This window comes from Meleagris gallopavo, chromosome 5 (genome assembly GCF_905368555.1).
Source record: "Meleagris gallopavo chromosome 5, MGAL_WU_HG_1.1, whole genome shotgun sequence".
Classification (NCBI taxonomy): domain Eukaryota; kingdom Metazoa; phylum Chordata; class Aves; order Galliformes; family Phasianidae; genus Meleagris; species Meleagris gallopavo.
This window is the reverse complement of record NC_139408.1, coordinates 30,421,347-30,439,100: the sequence shown is the minus strand read 5'-3', so window position 1 is coordinate 30,439,100 and position 17,754 is coordinate 30,421,347.

Genomic DNA, 17,754 nt, shown 5'->3' with positions numbered 1-17,754 from the left:
TTTTAGATTATTTATAAGTAGTTTAGTTAAAGCTAGTTGTTACCAGTTGATTTACAATACTTGGAACACAAACTCTTTTCTTGTTCATATAAACTAATTAAAGCTTTTGCTATATTGTCTATTAGTTACCTGAAAGAAAATGTTGTAAGATCTCAGATCACAGAAACTTCAAGTCAGTGACTGACCATCTGACAGACACACACACACACACACACACACAAAAAAAGCAATGAGAAAAAGCAGCTTTGAATCTTTGTTAACCTGATGAAAACATCTGAGCAGTAGCCAAAAAGCAACTCATTTTTGACTGCTGTTACCAAATTTTGGTTCAGAAAGTCTCCTTAGGAACCTATTGTATAAAAAAGATTGACTAAGTTTCTGGAGTCCTGCTGGATCTGTTCTGTGCAGCTCAAATGAATTTTTAAATACCTTCAGATACCTTTGAGAGATCTGAGGATTTTCTATCTAAATGTTTTGGCTTCTCTTTTCCTCCTTATGGAAATTGTAGTGTTGCAATATCTATTTTTTATTTTTCCATAGGAAAAATCTTTAATGTAGATTCTCTCTGTTTTCTCATAGGAAAACCAAAAAAAGAAATAGATACTTTCCAGTTGGCTGAATATGAAACAAAATATTCTGGTTTGCTGAACAAATCTGAAATGTTTCATTTTAAGTCAGTATATACAGAAATGTGTATCCCTCTGCAGCTGTTTTTTGCTATATGTCTTATAGCCATACTCTCTCTTGTGGAGTTGGGACTCTTTTCAAATGCAATGGGTGGTGCTTCATTAAAGACATGTGGTCTGAATGTTAAATACACCACTTCAGTTTGGCCATATGAAAGTGTTTCAGTTGTGAAAAAGCTGAAATTAAGTATTTCCTTATTTCTGCACTGGATTTTTTTCTAAATATTCTGTTCAGCACAATAAACAAGAATTTCAGCTTTTGTTTCACTCTGAGATGTGAGAATGGGTTAAAATGTTATAGTTTCAAAGATATGATGTTCTGATTTTAATTGCTGAGCTACTTCTGAAGACTCCAGTCTCTGTACTTTGGTCCTGAGTTTTCTTAAAAATCCTTTGAGTTTCCTTAAGGTTTCCATACTCAGAAGAAGATAGTAACTCATACAGTTCTTGCACTAAGACCAGAGCCTGCTCCCACTGAAATGAGTGGGAGTTCTGTTTCTGTCTTCAACGAGAAATGATCACCTTAAGTGAATGTTTATGGATATGAAAGAAAAGCCACTGGGCATGTTATCTCCAAAGAACCCACATCCTGCTGTGTCATTTTGCTTACAGATATTATAAATGAGAACTGTATATATGAAAAAGGGCCTTTTAAAAGTAGAAGTACTTACTTGTAGTTAGATTTGTTGGCCAATCTAGACTAATATAGACAGTAGACCAGTAAGAATCTGACTTGTCCTATGGCAATATACCTAGGCTTCAGAGAAAGCAATGAAACAGAATCTGCAAGGCTGATCTTTATGCACACTGATGACTTTTTTTTAAAGTATTTCTTGTGACAGATGGACATTCCACATGTTATATCTTCATGAACTGATGTATTGATTTTACTTTTTGTTCAGAACAGTTTCTTTGTAAGAAACAGTTTAAAGTGTCTGCTTAAGCACTTTATAATTTCTTTATCAAAACACTTGCAATTATTTTTCTGTCTGAGCCACCAGCATTTGCCTTGAATAAATCATGTTAGATCCCATGGAGTTTGCTTCAAATGTTTTAGAACAAACATGACCAGAAGTTCATCAGGATGCTTACATGAAGTCCTTAAGCCTGAGCTTCCTAGTGTTGAAATGATACTGGATAATAAAATAAACTTTTAAATAAATAAAGAGCAAATGTTTGTGCATTAAGAAAAATATTCATGTCCAACCATTCTATCCGTTCAAGGTAATCCTCTAGTTTTACAGTGAAAAAATCTCCTAGTTTTACAGAGATCCTTTTTTTCTTAGCTGGTCTCTGAGTAATTACTATATAACGTACAGGTCTTTGCTTTCATTGAATCACATAACTCTGAATTTTACTGGTGCTTTTTGCTTGCATAAACAAATAATTCTACCTAACTCAGCAGCACATCTTGTTTGGTAGTGATGAAGAAGAGTGTAGATAAGAACTTTTAAACATAAGTTTTTTCAATGTGTAGCTGTCCCTAGTGAAAACTCCTCTTTAATTTACTTGACTTGTAGGAAAATATCTTTGCCTACATACTTAATGAATTGTCCATAGCATTTCAAAAGTTCTGAATTTAGCTTCAAATAGCTTTTGGCAATAAACTGTGCTGCTCATAAACAAAATACCAGTGGCCCTACCTGTCATGGTTTCATGATTTTTTGTTATCAGTATTCCACATCATAACATCATGTAATGCACTGGGGGTTTGACTGCTGATGCTCAAGTTCCGAGTGCCTGTCCAGGGGAGAAGAAGAGCTACATTTCCCCAGGGGGCTTTGCGGTCAGCGAGGAGATATAACTCCCAGCAAGGTCACCTGATGCTCTCTTCTCTGCCTGCGCTTCTCTGCCTGCGCTTCTCTGCCTGCGCTTCTCTGCCTGCGCTTCTCATCTCAGCGTTGTGGTGAGGCCGATCCACCTTCAATTTCACACACACTCTCTCTCTCTCCTTATAAAATTCTGCTGATACCATATTTAGTAAATTACTTTGTTTTACCTCAGATTGTTGCCGCTGTTTTCAATTATTTCGGGGTCCCCTATTTTCCTTTTCCGGGGGCGCGGATCCGCGGATCCCTCCGCCCTTCTAGTCACGGAACCGGGCCGAACCAGCCCGTAAACCGTTGACACTACCAAAAAGTATGGTGATTCATTCCAAGTTATGAAGATCATATTTATTAGTTTAATTCCAAAATCATTAAACAAACAAAAAGATGCTGAAAAAAAAAATACAGAAGAATTTCAACATCGTAAGAGAAGTAGTTTATTCTTAAAAATGCGTCCAAGTATCTACAAAAGAGAGAAATAATGAATGTTTTTTCTCACTGATTATTACTAAGAATAACCCAGTGTATCATGTGTCATGTATTATATGAAAGTACTAGGTATTGTGTTTTGTTCTAAATACAGTTGTTTGTATCCACATTCTATCACATTTTTTTCACTACACACTTCAGCTACTGTAATCTGTTTTCCTAAATTTACACACTTCTGGTGGGAGAGCAAATATTTTGCATTTATCATTGTGATATATATTAATGAATAGTATTCATAACACAAATCCTGCTCTCAACTGTCAGGTTGAGTATGTGACTTTAGGATTTGTCAAAGACAGATAGTTACTGATGGTCACAAGTATGAAACCTCAATAACAGACCTCAGAGTGTGCCTTTGGGCTGCATATTCTGTTTTTTGGTTTTGACTATGGATCTGCGCATGCTATGGAGCACTTGGAAAAAAAGAAAAATATGAAAGTTTATATATATATATAAACTATATATAACTATATATATATAGTTGTTCCAACTACAGAATTTCATTTTGATTTCCATTATCAAAAGCAAAAATTCAGATGATAATAGACTCTCTTTAATATTCGAAAAGTTGAGATGATGTACGGAAGTGCACTCAAAAAAAGAAAACAGCAGTGGCAGAACTGACTGTGGAAGCTGGGAGTTCTTATATGCTCTTCTTTTCTCTAACTGCCTTTACAATTCTTCATTTCCACATCATGTAACCTGCGTCAACAGTAAAACCTACAGTGACGGGAGGATTTGAATATCCAATGTTTCTATATTCTCTGATAATTCCCAAGGAAGTATTTTTTGATAAATATATCACTTGTGTATTTGTGGACTTATTTGTCTGGTGTTTTTTTTTAAATTCCTTTAAAGGATGTAAATCTGAAGGTATGCATGCTGTCACAACTAAATTATAGCAGATTTGTTCTGTTTATTTCCCCTGTTCTTTCTTTCTTTTATTTGCTATTTTATCATTAATAGGGCTAGGAACTATTTGAGGGAAGCATTTTGTCTCTCTCTCTGTTTTTAAGGTGTTCTGTGTGTTTAAATTTCATGCCTGTGTTATGCAAAAGATTAGATTTAATGTTAATGATGCTTCTGGTGCTACAAAGACTTAAAAACAAATGGGCAATCCTTGCTTTTTTGCTTGCCACCAACTCCAGTGTATCTGGGATTGTATCTTTTGAACCTTCAAATAAGAATAAATTTAAAGTATATTCTTAGCTGCTGTTTTGGGGACAAGAATACATTTAAGATCTGTATATTTTTAACTGACTGTTTTGTGGCTGTCTGTGACATTGTCACATTAGAAGGCAGTGCATTGGTAGACATCCATTAATAATTCTTTTTTATATATTCACTTACCTATTTTACTTGGGTAACTATTGATCATGTGTGGTATGATAGTGGAATGCTGTGACTGATTGACTTTGAGGCATCTTGTAGAAAAGTGTTTTCTTTAATGGCTTTTACTAGTTTAATACCTTTTTTCATTCTCAGCCCCTGAATTTATATTTACATATGTCCTGTATTTTCTCCTGGAAATGCATCAGGGTGAGAAGCTTTAAATTTTCTGCAGTTATATTTAATTTCTTTTTTTCCAAATGTAGAACTGTTTTTGTACACATGGAGCTGTGTATTTAAATGATATGCGTCTTTTTTTTTATCATTTTTGTCTTTTTATGGGTGTCTGAAACTGATCTGTATTTTGCTTATTCATATGTCTCTTCTGAGCTTCTTCTTCCTCACCATGTCATCTGTTTAGCAGACCCTTGGTTCTCTAAATAAATATTTGTTGTTAATTTTGAAAAAAAAAAATCACAGCTTTGAAAGAATACTTTATCAATTCTGCTGGTAGTGAGTATATCAAAAACTGTAGTGTATCCTTTGGAAATACCAGATCACATGATAGTAGATAAGTAATAATGCTGTCAGCTTTACTCTACATTTATCATGAGAGAACTGTAGGATGAAGCTGAGGTACTCTAGAAGTAGAGAAACAAGATAAGGAAAAGCCAATAGTACCATGATAGAGGTGCACTGAGAGCAGAAAAGAGCAGAAATTATTGTGGGAGGGTTCAAAGAGATGCTGGAGGTATCCAGAACAGATGCAAAGCAGAGCACTAGAGGCTGTAGAAGGTGTTGTGAGCAGTGATATGATGTAAGATATAAGTAAGAGACTGAAGCACTGAGCTAGGAGCACCTACCAATGCACACAGGGAATCAAGCTTCTTTCGTTCTGGTGCTCACAGAATAATTAATAACTGTTTCTTAACTTTTTTTTCAATATTATTTCCCTGTAGAAGCAGGTATTGTTCTGTGAGGCTTTGTAGCTATTAAGACTGTTCTTGCATTATGATTAGCATTTTTTAACCAAATCTGTAATATCTTCATTATTATTACTGTATTGCTTTTTATTCTTAAAGTGGTAATCTGATTTTTAGCACTATGTAGAATCAGGTTCTTTCAGAAGGAAGAAGTAGGCCTGACTGTGATAGTCTTCAGCACTTTCTGGAATAAGCTAGTGCCCTATGATACTCATATTGAATTATATTGATATAAATATGCAGTATTGATTCTTAGTTGTGGATCATTCCAGGTGATAAGCACTCCACAGGAAGTGCTCAGTATGTTGTTTCAAAACAGAGGAACATAAATGATGAAAGCTCAGTAAGATCGCAGTAGTAACGTGCCTATCTTTGTTCAAGGTCTAAAATCCCACTACACTTTGTTTTATTATGGACTCTATTTTAAATTCAAGACAAGATAAGAGTTAAAAACTAATTAATTTGGTGTCTTGCAGTTACAGGGACGTAGAACTTCAAGTTGGGAGGAAACCTCACTAGACACTTAGACTGGGCTGTTTTAGTCTCTTCTGTAATTACATTTGCTTCTAAATTTTCTCACAGAATTATTTATTGTATTGATTATGTATTCAATCTGGTTTTAAACACACTGAAACTTGATCTCTGGTACTCTGGAAAGCCTATTGAAATATCTCTGCATTCTCGATAAACCTCTAACTCCACACTCAAGCCAAATTAAATAAAGCTCGTTAGTTCAAACTCCAGAAGAAAGAAGGCTGAAGAGAAACCTCTTCTAAACCTAAATATGCAAATCTTGGGCTTCTATATATAAAAGACGTATATGGTATGTTCAAATACCCTCATTTTTCTTTAGTATAATTTGCCTCTTATGAAACATATCCAGCTTTAAATATTTAGACAGTCTTTTCAGAAAAGGTCTGCACTTGTTTTCAGAATAGAATTAACTGTCATGAACTTTGTAAAGATTGTCTAAGCAACTGGTGTGAGTATTGAAAACTTCTCTGAGTGAGCTTCTTGTTATTGGATTGGAATAAGTGTTTCCCTGCTTTTGTGTATCAAGAATGATTTATTTCCAAGCATCGTCAACTTCAGTGAAAAGTACTTCATGTTTACCTTCATTTGCTCATGTCAAGCAATTTTGAAGTTGTTCTGAGGCAAAACGTATCCAAGAAGTGGAACTTGAGATTCCATTCTGCAAATCATTATTACCATTCCACAGCAGCAAAAAGTCATCTTTTTAATTCTTTTGTAGCCCTGGAGAACTGCATTTTTGGTGAACTGAATTCCTGAGACTAATATTGCAGCTGACCAATAACACCAGGAGCAGCAGCCTCAACTTTTTAGCATTTGATGGGATGCTTTTGGGTAGTTACATGTCTTTGAATGGACACTGCCCTTTTCTTCACGGAACATTAGAAACAAAAATGGAAAATCTTAGGGCTGTAACAATATAGAAGGGGGGGGTGCCTATCCGCTTTAAAAATAAGATCCATGTAATAACATTCATTTTCTTATATCCTGTTTCTATAGATATATCAGACCAAAACATCTCTTACTGAAATCAGCTTAACACCCACACACATACCCAAACAAAATCCTTGGATTTTCATTTTGAAGGAGCAAAAGATTCAAATCTTTGACACAGGATTGGTTTTAACTACACAGTGCTGTGAGCGTCCTGCATGTAATTTGGGTAATTGGCAATAAAAAAAAAAGCTACCTAACAATTTTTGGGTAGGGGAGCCATTTTACAGTCTGTTCTATTCTGTTTTCTTTTCCTACTTCAGCTTTTTTTGACAAACTAATCACTATTTGTCTTTATAACTATAGAGCATCAAATGAAATCTGGATAATGTTGTAACCAGTGATTTTCTTTTTACCTGTTTTCTGACACTTGTGAATGGGGAAAAGGAAAAAGAAAAAAAGAAAAAAGAAAAGGAAAAAAGAAAGATGATTCTGAATTTGTTGAGTTACTGATTTCATACTTTAGTCTTCATCTCTTCCCATTCATGTTCCTACGAGTATTTATAACGATGTCTTAAATTATTCTTGATTTAAAAGTTAGGTATTCCAGTTTAAAGGGGCATTCATAGCCTCACTGAGCAATCTGTTCCAGTGTCTCATCACCCTCACAGTAAAGAATTTCCTGATATCTACTCTAAATCTACCCTTTTCCAATTTAAGACCATTTCTTGTTGTCAAGCCACTACCTGCCCTTATAAAAAGTTCCTCCCCAGCTTTTCTGTAGGCCCCTTTCAGGTACTGCAAGGCCACTAGAAGGTCTCCTCCGATCCTTTGCTTCCCTGGGCTGAAGAGCCCCAGCTCTCTCAGTCTGCCCTCACAGGGGAGGTGCTCCAGCCCTCTGATCATCTTTGGCCCTCCTCTGGACTGCTCCAACTCTGTGTCCTTTTAGTGTTGAGGGCTCCAGAACTGGACAGAGTACTCCTGGTGGGGTCTCACAAGAGCAGAGTAGAGGGGGCAGAATCACCTCCCTTGACGTGCTGGTCACACTTCTTTTGATGCAACTTATTTGCATAAGGTTGGCTTTCTGGGCTGCAAGCACGTATTGCCTGTTCATATTAAATCTTTCATCAACCAGCACTCCCAAATCCTTCTCCTCAGGGCTGCTTTCAAGCCATTCTCTGCTCAGCCTATATCTATGCTTGAGTTTGCCCTGACCCAGGAGCAGGACCTTGCACTTGGCCTTGTTGAACTTTATGAGGTTGGCATGGGCCCAGCTCTCAAACCTGTCCAGATCCCTCTGGAGAATATACCTTGCTAGACAACTGATATTTGTTACTGTACTGTCCTGGCAAATACTGTGTAGATCTATAAGTTTGTCTTAATTCTTCTTGTACCTTTGTGGAGTCCAGCAAATGGAGCACCCAAAGGATTTTACTTTTTCTTATCAGCTACACAGTCCTTTATTTTAGGGGAATACCAGTATTCATTTACTTTGCTGTGAGAAAGAAATGTGATTGCATGTGGCATAATATAAAGATATAAAAAACTGAAATTACAGATGGAAAAACTACAAATGGTCCACACATTTAGAGTACACGAGTCCTTTTCAACTCAGATTCACAAAGAATCCTCGTAATAGTGACAGACCCTGCAGCTTTATCATGTTTTAGCCAGCTTCCATATTCAGGAATTTCATCCTTCTATCAAATCCTGTATTCATGTATGCAAGATCATGATGTTATTTTTTTACATGTCTTTAAAACTTTTAAGTACAATATTACAGTATATAAGTATATTATGCTATTACAAAATAGCATACTTCTAGATACAATAATAAAAAATCAAAATCTCACAACTGTTCCTATGCATGGAGGCAGGTGCATCAAAGAGCTTTGTGACCTTGACTCCTCCACTGAAAAAAAAAAAAAAAAAAGTCAGTGACAGCTATTTATCAATACTATTTGAGTCACTGCAACAGGCATCAGTTAGAGATCAATGCTTCACCATCCTCAGTATTATACACACATAAAGACTGTCCTTGCCTAAAATTTCTTTCTGTTTTTCCATCTGATGTTGATGATTTGAGAGGAATTTTTTTTCCTGTTTGCTTCTGTTTAAAATTTTATATCAGCATCTTTTACGGTGTAAGGAATTCTGTATTTTGTTTCATGTAGACAGATCCTTACTTCCATGAATTCAGCAAAGTTCCGTATAGGAAAAAGAATTGAATTAAAAGTTCAAGGCTTATGTGAGCATCGTCACCAAATCGTGGCACCCAGCGCAGCTGAGGTAACGTGAAAAAAAACTAGATTAGTTGAGATAGGAAGATCCTGAATGCTCTTTTCCTACCACTCTAACTTCAGCTTCTTTCTTCTGACAGTTTTGGTGTTTTTTTGCATTGTACTATTTGCTGTGTTAGTGAAGCCCAAGGCAAGCTTCAGTCTAAGTCCTGCCTATTAGAGCCAGATAATTACTTCAAGAACTGGACATCAAATCCTGTTTTTCTTCCAGGTAACTGTGAAGTTGGTTTAATTGGTACTTGATTGCTTCTCTGTAATTAAAAGCTTTCCTGAAGGAAGCTGACATTTAATAGATATCAATAGTAGAGATCATTTTCCTATGGTAGCACAAAGAAGGTGCAATGCTGACTGATCTCATAGGTGAGCATTCAAGATGAATAAATAAACGTTTACATGAGATTTTGAATACGAAAAGAGGAGGATATTTAGTAGAATGAGAATAAGACAAAGCTAGACACAATGCATGGTAGTATTGCATATGTGCATATACAGTTACTAGATAAAATAATACTTTATATGATACGCAAATTATCACAGTCACCAAAATCTCAGCTCCTTACAGAAAAAAAAAAAAAAATTGAAGAGATTTCAGATATGAGAGTATGACTTAGAATCCAGTTTTCTTCTTGAAGGTCCTTTCTGCTGTCTGGAGGTTCCACAGAAACAACAAGGGAACAGACTTTATAGGCGAAGAAGCGAAATTGCTGTCAAAAGCTAATGTAAACAAATTTAAAATTTGGAGCAAAAATATGTGTTTTGCCATTCCGTGTGACTCAGTGATGTGTTACATTTAGTATTGTCAAGCATATGTGCTTAAGACAGTGTGGTTATGGTTCAGCTGATGCTCTTTCTTTGATTCCACAATGCACTTGAAATCTGCTCAGCTCTGTATCATTCACTGAGATGATAAAATATTATAGCAAAGGAAGTGAATCTACATCATTTACTGCTAAAGAGAATAATAGCAATGTAATCAAACTTCTTTCCTCTTTTACAGTTCATCTCCTTTATTGTGGACACTTAATGAAAGTAAAAAATAGTTTGCAGGTAGTACAGTGCAGTATGATTTTTTACTGTATCTCTCTAGGCCACTAAGTATCATGAGAGTGATGCTATACAAATTTTTTACCTCAGTCCACCCCCAGCATAGCTTCAGTGTGAAAAGTGGAGACACAGACTGATTGAATATAAAAGGAAGTAAGCAGCAGGAACAAAAATTAGAGCCATGTAGAAGAATCTGCACAACTTGGGAGAACAGTCTCTTTCTCCTGAACTTTCTCCTTTTCCCTGAGGTCCTCTGGTTCATCCACTTCTTAGGAAGTCACAGCTGTCTGAGTTTACAGTGATTGAAGTTGGACGTTTGGGGATTTATGAAAAGCTGACTTAAGTCTGACAAACAAGTAGTATTTATAGGATGATGAGGGCAGCTCTTTATACGGGTTTTGGTTTACTGACAAATAATGCTAATAGGTGTTTTTCAGTCTCCTAAGTAGCTAATATGTGATAAAGGCAAGAGTGATAAAAGAGCATTAGTTATTATTTAATTTGAAAGTAAATATTTTTAACACTAGTCCAGAGTAGCTTCTGTGTTTCAGCTCAGAGGTGGCTGCAGTGCAGTGGCAGATATGTAAGTTCTCGTTATGAAGTATCCAGAAGAAGAAATGCTGTTTAGGAAACCTTGCTTTCCAAAGTATTTATTCAGGAAGCAGGAAAAAAGAAAAAAAGTAGTAGTAAACAGCAAATAGTCAATAGATCTATTTTTTTTACAAAGCTAGAATAGTGTAGCCATTCCAAAAATCCTTCTGTAGTTTTTTGATAATTGGAATAGTAGGTATATCACCTATGAGCTCAAATGCCATTATTTCATACTAATTATTGAGGATAAAAAACATTTCTTTTAAGTCAAGGTTTATATAGAAGGGAGTTTACAACATAATGTACTTGAGTTATCTCTAATATATTGTAAGACTTAAAGGAGGCTTTGTAATCAAGCCTGATGACTTAGACAAAATCCTAAAATGAATGTACAAGAGAAGAGTGCAAAGGGTTTAAAATTAAATAGGAAAGCTCTTAACCTGAACTTTATGATTCAGTGTTTTTCCTGCAAGTAATTTACTATAATAGAAAAGAGAACATTGTGTCCTTACATGCCTGATGTAAATTTGGGTCTAAAACATGAAATGTCCCTCATAATGAAGTCTGGGTTTGGGTGTGTCAGATATGTGTGTGGCTTCATTTGAAATTAGCTACATGGCTGAATATGACAGAAAAAGAATTTGCTGAAGTTTCTTCTTATGCCATAGCAGAGAATGTCACAAACGAGTGACTCACTGGCTGAGCTCTATTTTCAGTTTGTGCCGTGTTTGGTCATCATTCTCCTGTGTGGGAAGGATGGCATGCCTGGTCTCCAAACCCCTATTTTATGTGCTATATCTGAAACATGTCCAGATGCAAAGGTGAGGCAACAGTGAAAAGGAACCTCTTCCTCTTATGTGTCCACTGCATGTATTTGGACCTATGTCAGAATGCCAGAAAACTTACAGTGCAGTTTTGTTGACTGTATGCTCTCCAAAATATATTCTTCAAAACAGAGATGGCAGGATTCTTCCCATTCAGTGCAACCCATCAATGTGCTGTACAGAACTGAAGACATTCATCTTTTCATCACCTGTGACAGTTTGTATTCTGCCTTTTTTATTATTTATTTTAAAAAGATGGAATATTTATGTCACTTCAAGTAGAAGCATCCTCCTTCTAATATAAATAACTATATTCTCATATACAGAAAAGACAGCTGGTAATATTTCTGATAAAAAGATGATTTTTCAGGGAAAATAATTATTTCACAACCCTTCAGAGTAAGTGGGGAAAAACCATCCAAAATCTCATCATTTCACAGACCACATTCACTCCAGTATCTACCTTGACCATGATACAAAAGTAATTGAATTACATGGAGTGAAACCTGAGACAGAACTTCTGTCTTTCACTTAACTTTATTTAGCCAGTTGCATATCCTGACCAGAGCAATCATAGCATGTGAGCTGGATTTGAATATGTGCATCCAGATACTCTGATGCTTACATTTTATTATTTCAACAGAAAATCAATCAGGTCTACTTCAAGTAGTGCTGTGAAGCCAGCATCTGCAAAGGTTTTCAGGTGAGAATGAGACGGTGGATTCCCCACAGGCCGTTACTCTTAGTGCAGTACTACAGAGTGTGAAGAACAAGCTCCCTTATGTAATCAGTACTTGCTGGTGATAAAACAGCATTTCTCCTCAAATAATCTAAGTTAGAATTAAGTGAATTAGTGCAACAGAAGCAAATCTGCAGGCAATTTGCATGTGAAATAGGAAATAATATTTCAATTTTATGACAGCTTATATCTATTGCTCTCAAACAGCTCATTCCTTTTATTCCTTCTTTTTTCCCCCTCTTATTGTCATACAAGTTGGTTGAGTATACTACCATTCTATATTCTTCTATATCCAAGTATTGCTTGGCTTCTTTGTAGATTAGAAGCTGAACTTGAACTTACTCTCTGAATGTTGAAAAGATGAATTGTTTTTGTACATGGAGATTGAGTAATTTAGGGGTTTTCATATTACTTATACTGTTTATTTTCTCTTCCTTCTTTCAGGCACCGATTGTTGCCTTCATAATATTTATTCTATTTGGCAAAAAGTGTAGTAGCACAAAGAGGCAGATGTATTTCATATGTCTTCTTCAGCACCTCATCTAACTGCTTTATATCTTTCATATCTTTTTTATACTTAACACAAAGCGCACCCTTCATTCTTTGTTCTCAAGTCTCTCTCTCCCTGCTGAGATATGATGCAGTTCATACATACACCTACTTCCACCAGACATATTTTTAACTAGTGCAATGATAGATAGTGGGACAGTTTGTAATAGGATGATCTTTCTGGCTCATTTCATTGTTTTCTGTTCTTTGATGACTATTTTGAGACACATTTCTTTCTCTCTGCTCACAAACTCATTATTTCTTCATACCTAGATGCTGTCCTGTGTGCTAAATCACTTCCTCTCAGAATTAGTTTGTTAGACATATATGCAGTCACTTATGATATTTCTTAAATTCCGTTGAATATTGCATTTCTGACAAATGCTACGTGTTAACTCCAAGTCATGATGTAGTGCTAGTCATCTTTATGTATTCATACTAAAAATAGTCAACTCCAAAGCCAGCTACCTCTCTGCCAGTTCAAGCCAGCTCTATGACTGTCAAAGGGTGACTAATTCATAGTGCAAACATTCTCCAGAATCCCTCAGCTTAGTCAGCTCTGCTAGGACATTTCCTCTACTCTTTGGATGATTAATGTGCTAACCATTGTCTTAAACATTAGCTTTGTATTGGCAGTAGTAATGAGAAATATTTAATGCAAAATTTTTCTCCAAATTTAAAATATGCTATTTAACAAGTTATAGGAGATATCGTTATCATCTGTGTTGTCTCTTTTTCCAGTTTTGCTGAAGCACATGAAATCAAAGCATGTCCTAAGGCAACGTACACCCCTGCTGCATCTAAGAACTGAGCATTGGCCAGCAGCTAGCAGCTTCTGACTGTTGCATGTCCAAAGCCATGACTGGGTCACTCTGTCACTATAAAACTAATGGAGTCTTTAACAGCCTTAAGGTATGGGTTGCTAATTATCATCACTTTGCACTTGCCCACAGAAGACAAAAAATAGATAATTTGACAATAACTACACTGACTAATAATCAAAAATTTAAAATTGGGTAGGGTTATAGGCATAGAGTTGTTTCATGGCTATTTCTAGAAAAAAGCAGATTAAAACAACATAATCAGAGAGGGATGGTGCTAACTTGTAAAATAGACAAACTTATAAAACAAAAGGAGGTCTGTCAGATTTCAGCAGGCGTCAGAGAAAGGATCAAATTGACAGAAAATTTGAATATTTGTCAAAAGAAATTGAGAATTTTCCTGGGAGTTGAAAAGACAGCTGTGATGGATTTTTCTGTTCTGGACTGACACAGATCTCTGCAATGGCAAATAATGATTTCACTAGTAACAAAAAATAAATGTTTATGTATGTTATATATACATATCTGTATACATATGTATATACACATGCTTATGTGTGTAAAATATCTCCATATCTGTGTATATATATAGAGTTCATCTCTGTATCAATACAGATACATATATATAGACATACAAAATATAGAGTAATTCATATACATTTAAAAAAATATATGTGACAAAATGCCACAAAATATCTGAGGTCCTTGTAAACATTAGGGAAAAGATTTTTAATGAGTTAATTGAATTTGTATAGTTTTGTCCAATTCTTAGCCATGGCAAACTGCATCCAAAGTCTTAGCTCTGAGTTGGGTACCAGTATCACTATTTAGTAAAACATATTGTTAGAATCCAAGCTAGCAGATGTTAAACTAAACTGATTAATCAAAAAGATTAAGAAAATACCAGATTGAGCTTCTATCCAGGAACCTGAGAGACCTGAGGTGCTATCTGTAGGATTAGAGCCATAAATACCTAAAAATAATGTTTGCAGGAAACATTATTGTGAAAATCTATCCTGCACATAGGATTATCTTGATGAAGGTGATTAAGAGTTGTGAGTGCAAAGAGAGTGCTGATATTTCAAATCTCACATTTAGAATTAAGTATGTGTTTACATTATGTTACTATTTGAAATGAAGACTTAAACACTCACTGAATCTTGAACATTTGTCTTCAAAAATTTGAACAAATAGAGAAGATGAGAAACTGCTGTTAGGTCATTCCTTTAGTGTTACTGCTTCTAAAAACAGATTTCTCCACAAGGATCCAAGAAATGAACAATTACTGCTTTTACTGCATCTTCAAAGTAATTATTTTTTACTGTTACTACATCTACTTTTTGTCAAGAACACACCACTGTTGACTAGTTTCCTGACTGCAGTTGACACAGCAGAGACCTAGAACAATACTAGCATGACAAACAAAAATAACACTGAGGAACTGATAAACTACTGGCTTTTACCTCTCTGATGGCCCAAAATGTCTAATCCATTTTACTCTGGCTTCTGTTCAAGCCCCCTGCTTGTGGTCCTGATGTCAGAGGGCATTCTTCTATGTATGTACTGATAAAGATAGATACATAAGCATATATATGTGTATAGGAAATCTATATTTAGTGAAATCATTTCATTTGGAGCAATAAGGAGAAAAATGTCCCTCAACTGGTGTGTGTGATGCAGTTTTAAAGTGGTATACTCCAGAGGATCAAACTGTACAGGCAGCAGAAAGAGATGAAGCAAGCAGCCAAGGATTTTGAATAAATACTACAGCTGCGAGAAATTAGTTGTAGAATAAAAGGAGGAGGGATCAGCTAGAGAGTTTTGAGGGTAATAACTGTATTAAATCTACAGGAAACAGAGCAAAATTGAGTCTGATTTATACTGTAAATAACTCCACTGGCTTCATTGAAGTTCCATAGGATATCAAACGTATCTTCTCAGAAACTGGTTACTGTGTGATGGCTGTGAGTAAGGAAAGGGAGTTCTGCAGAAATACCACTGCTTATGTCTTACCATTTTTATATTCCACTATTTTTTAGAAAACTTGGAAATGAATGGTCTCAGAGTGGTAGCTAGAGCCAATGGTATTGCAAGCATGTGTTGCACAACTCCCCAGCTCCCAGAGCTCTGGTGTTCTAACTTCTTCCACAGCTCCTCTGCTGCTATAGTTTTGGATTGTTCTTGAAGGGCTCTGGGCTGTAAATACTGTGATGAACTGGCTATTATTCATACAGATGTAGAACACTCACTAGAAATAAATCTCAAGATTGAATTCAGCTTAGGTATGTTGACCTTCTATTGCCTGAGCCTTTCTCTAAGGAGATATGTTTTCCAGACATATATGCATTTAATGTGAAAAATAGAATGGGCTGAGCCACCCAAGAGTGATTTTCACCTGGGGATTCTCTGCTTCTGCAGTTTTGTTTTATACCCCCTTCCTTGTTGTTAACTTCCCTGCTTTGGATCTCTCAAACTATTTGCCCTACTGTCAGAGAGGGTTTTGTTGCTTTCGTCGCTTTCGTCATCCCAGTGTATGTTAGAGAATGATTGCATTAGCATTACTTCATTCAGAATCTTACCTTCTCTCTGTCATGAATAGGATGCACCTCTTTCTTCAGTAAAAAAGTGAAGAGAAACAAATAGTTATAAATAGCAATTCTGATAAGCATGGAAAGCATGTTTTATTTAAGATAATTTCTAACTGAAAAGATATACGCTTCCTACAGCAAGCTTAAATGTCTCCATGCCTGAGCCATCTATTTGAAGTGGTGCTTTAAAGTTTTAATTATTTTAATTATTTCCCATGAATCTTCTACAATTTTTCATAGCTGTAATAAAGACTGGCGATGGAAATCTGACATAATCCCAAAGAAGGAGGCTTTGCATTCAAAAAGAGCAACAGCTGCATAGGATTATTTTCAGGTGTGCTCTTGCCTGATTCTTAAACTAGATGGAATCTGTGCCAAAACCCTCCATTCTTGTTCGAGGGATAGTGTGGTGCAGATTTATCACAGACCTGAAGTTCTTAGTGACATTTGCTTTTTGCATACAACTTAAGCCGAGTCTAACTCTCCAAAATATCTTAACAACTAAATATAATTCAGAAAAGATTGTATAGAAATAATGTTTTGCCTATTTTCAGCATTTGTCTTAAAGGTCACTTCACAGTTCACTGGAAAGCAGAAGTCTTCTAACTTCTTCATATTTAGAATGCCAAAAGCTTGTTTAAAAAAAAAAAAAAAAAAAAAAAAAGAGTATATATCGTTGTTAAGAAGGAGCTAATCACTGGGACAATACAGACATAGTAATTGAAATATATTCTGATCCTCTTGGATACTGTAAGGTTCTTTTGTTATTTGCATTAAGACAAGACTATAAAAATTAAATATTGGGTTGGATAGCAGGACTGGGGTAGAAATGCAATGAGAGATGTCTTGTTGGTGAAAGGTACAGGAAACAAAACACACTAGCACTACGCATTGAGAAGTCGTACCTTCTACTGCTGTTTACTGTTCAAATATTGCTTTTGCTAATTCCCTTGAATTTCCATTAACTTCAACGTGTACAGAATAGCAGAAATTGTAAGGCATGTACATATCTAACATGACTGAGTAATTTTAGTGGTCTGGGTATTTTAGGTCAAAATCCACTATTAATAAGTCTGGGAAAGGCTTAATAATATAATTTTCTTATTGATTCATGCTGTTGTATTTACCACATGCTGAATATGATGTTCATGAATAGTGCTACTTGTAAAAATCCTCTTATCTGTTAATCTGGTTTTAAAACACGGGTAGTAAACAGTGAGGGCAGTGGGAATGGGATAATGCTTGAAGACAGACTCTACTGTTAATATCACACAGTCAGGTTAAGCTGTTATCATTTACAGCAGGCATGTCCATCCTGTGGCCTCCGGGCTGCATGCAGCCCTGAGCAGCTGGTAACGTAGACCAATAAGATCTTAAATTTTTGGCATCATTATGTGACTTTTAGTGAATTTTTTCATGTGTTGATTGTGTGTAGGTTGAATTCAGGCTGTATGTGCAACAATAGAACTCTGTGAAGGGAAGGGTGCAGTGCAGTGCTAACTCTGCCTGTGGTGCCCACCA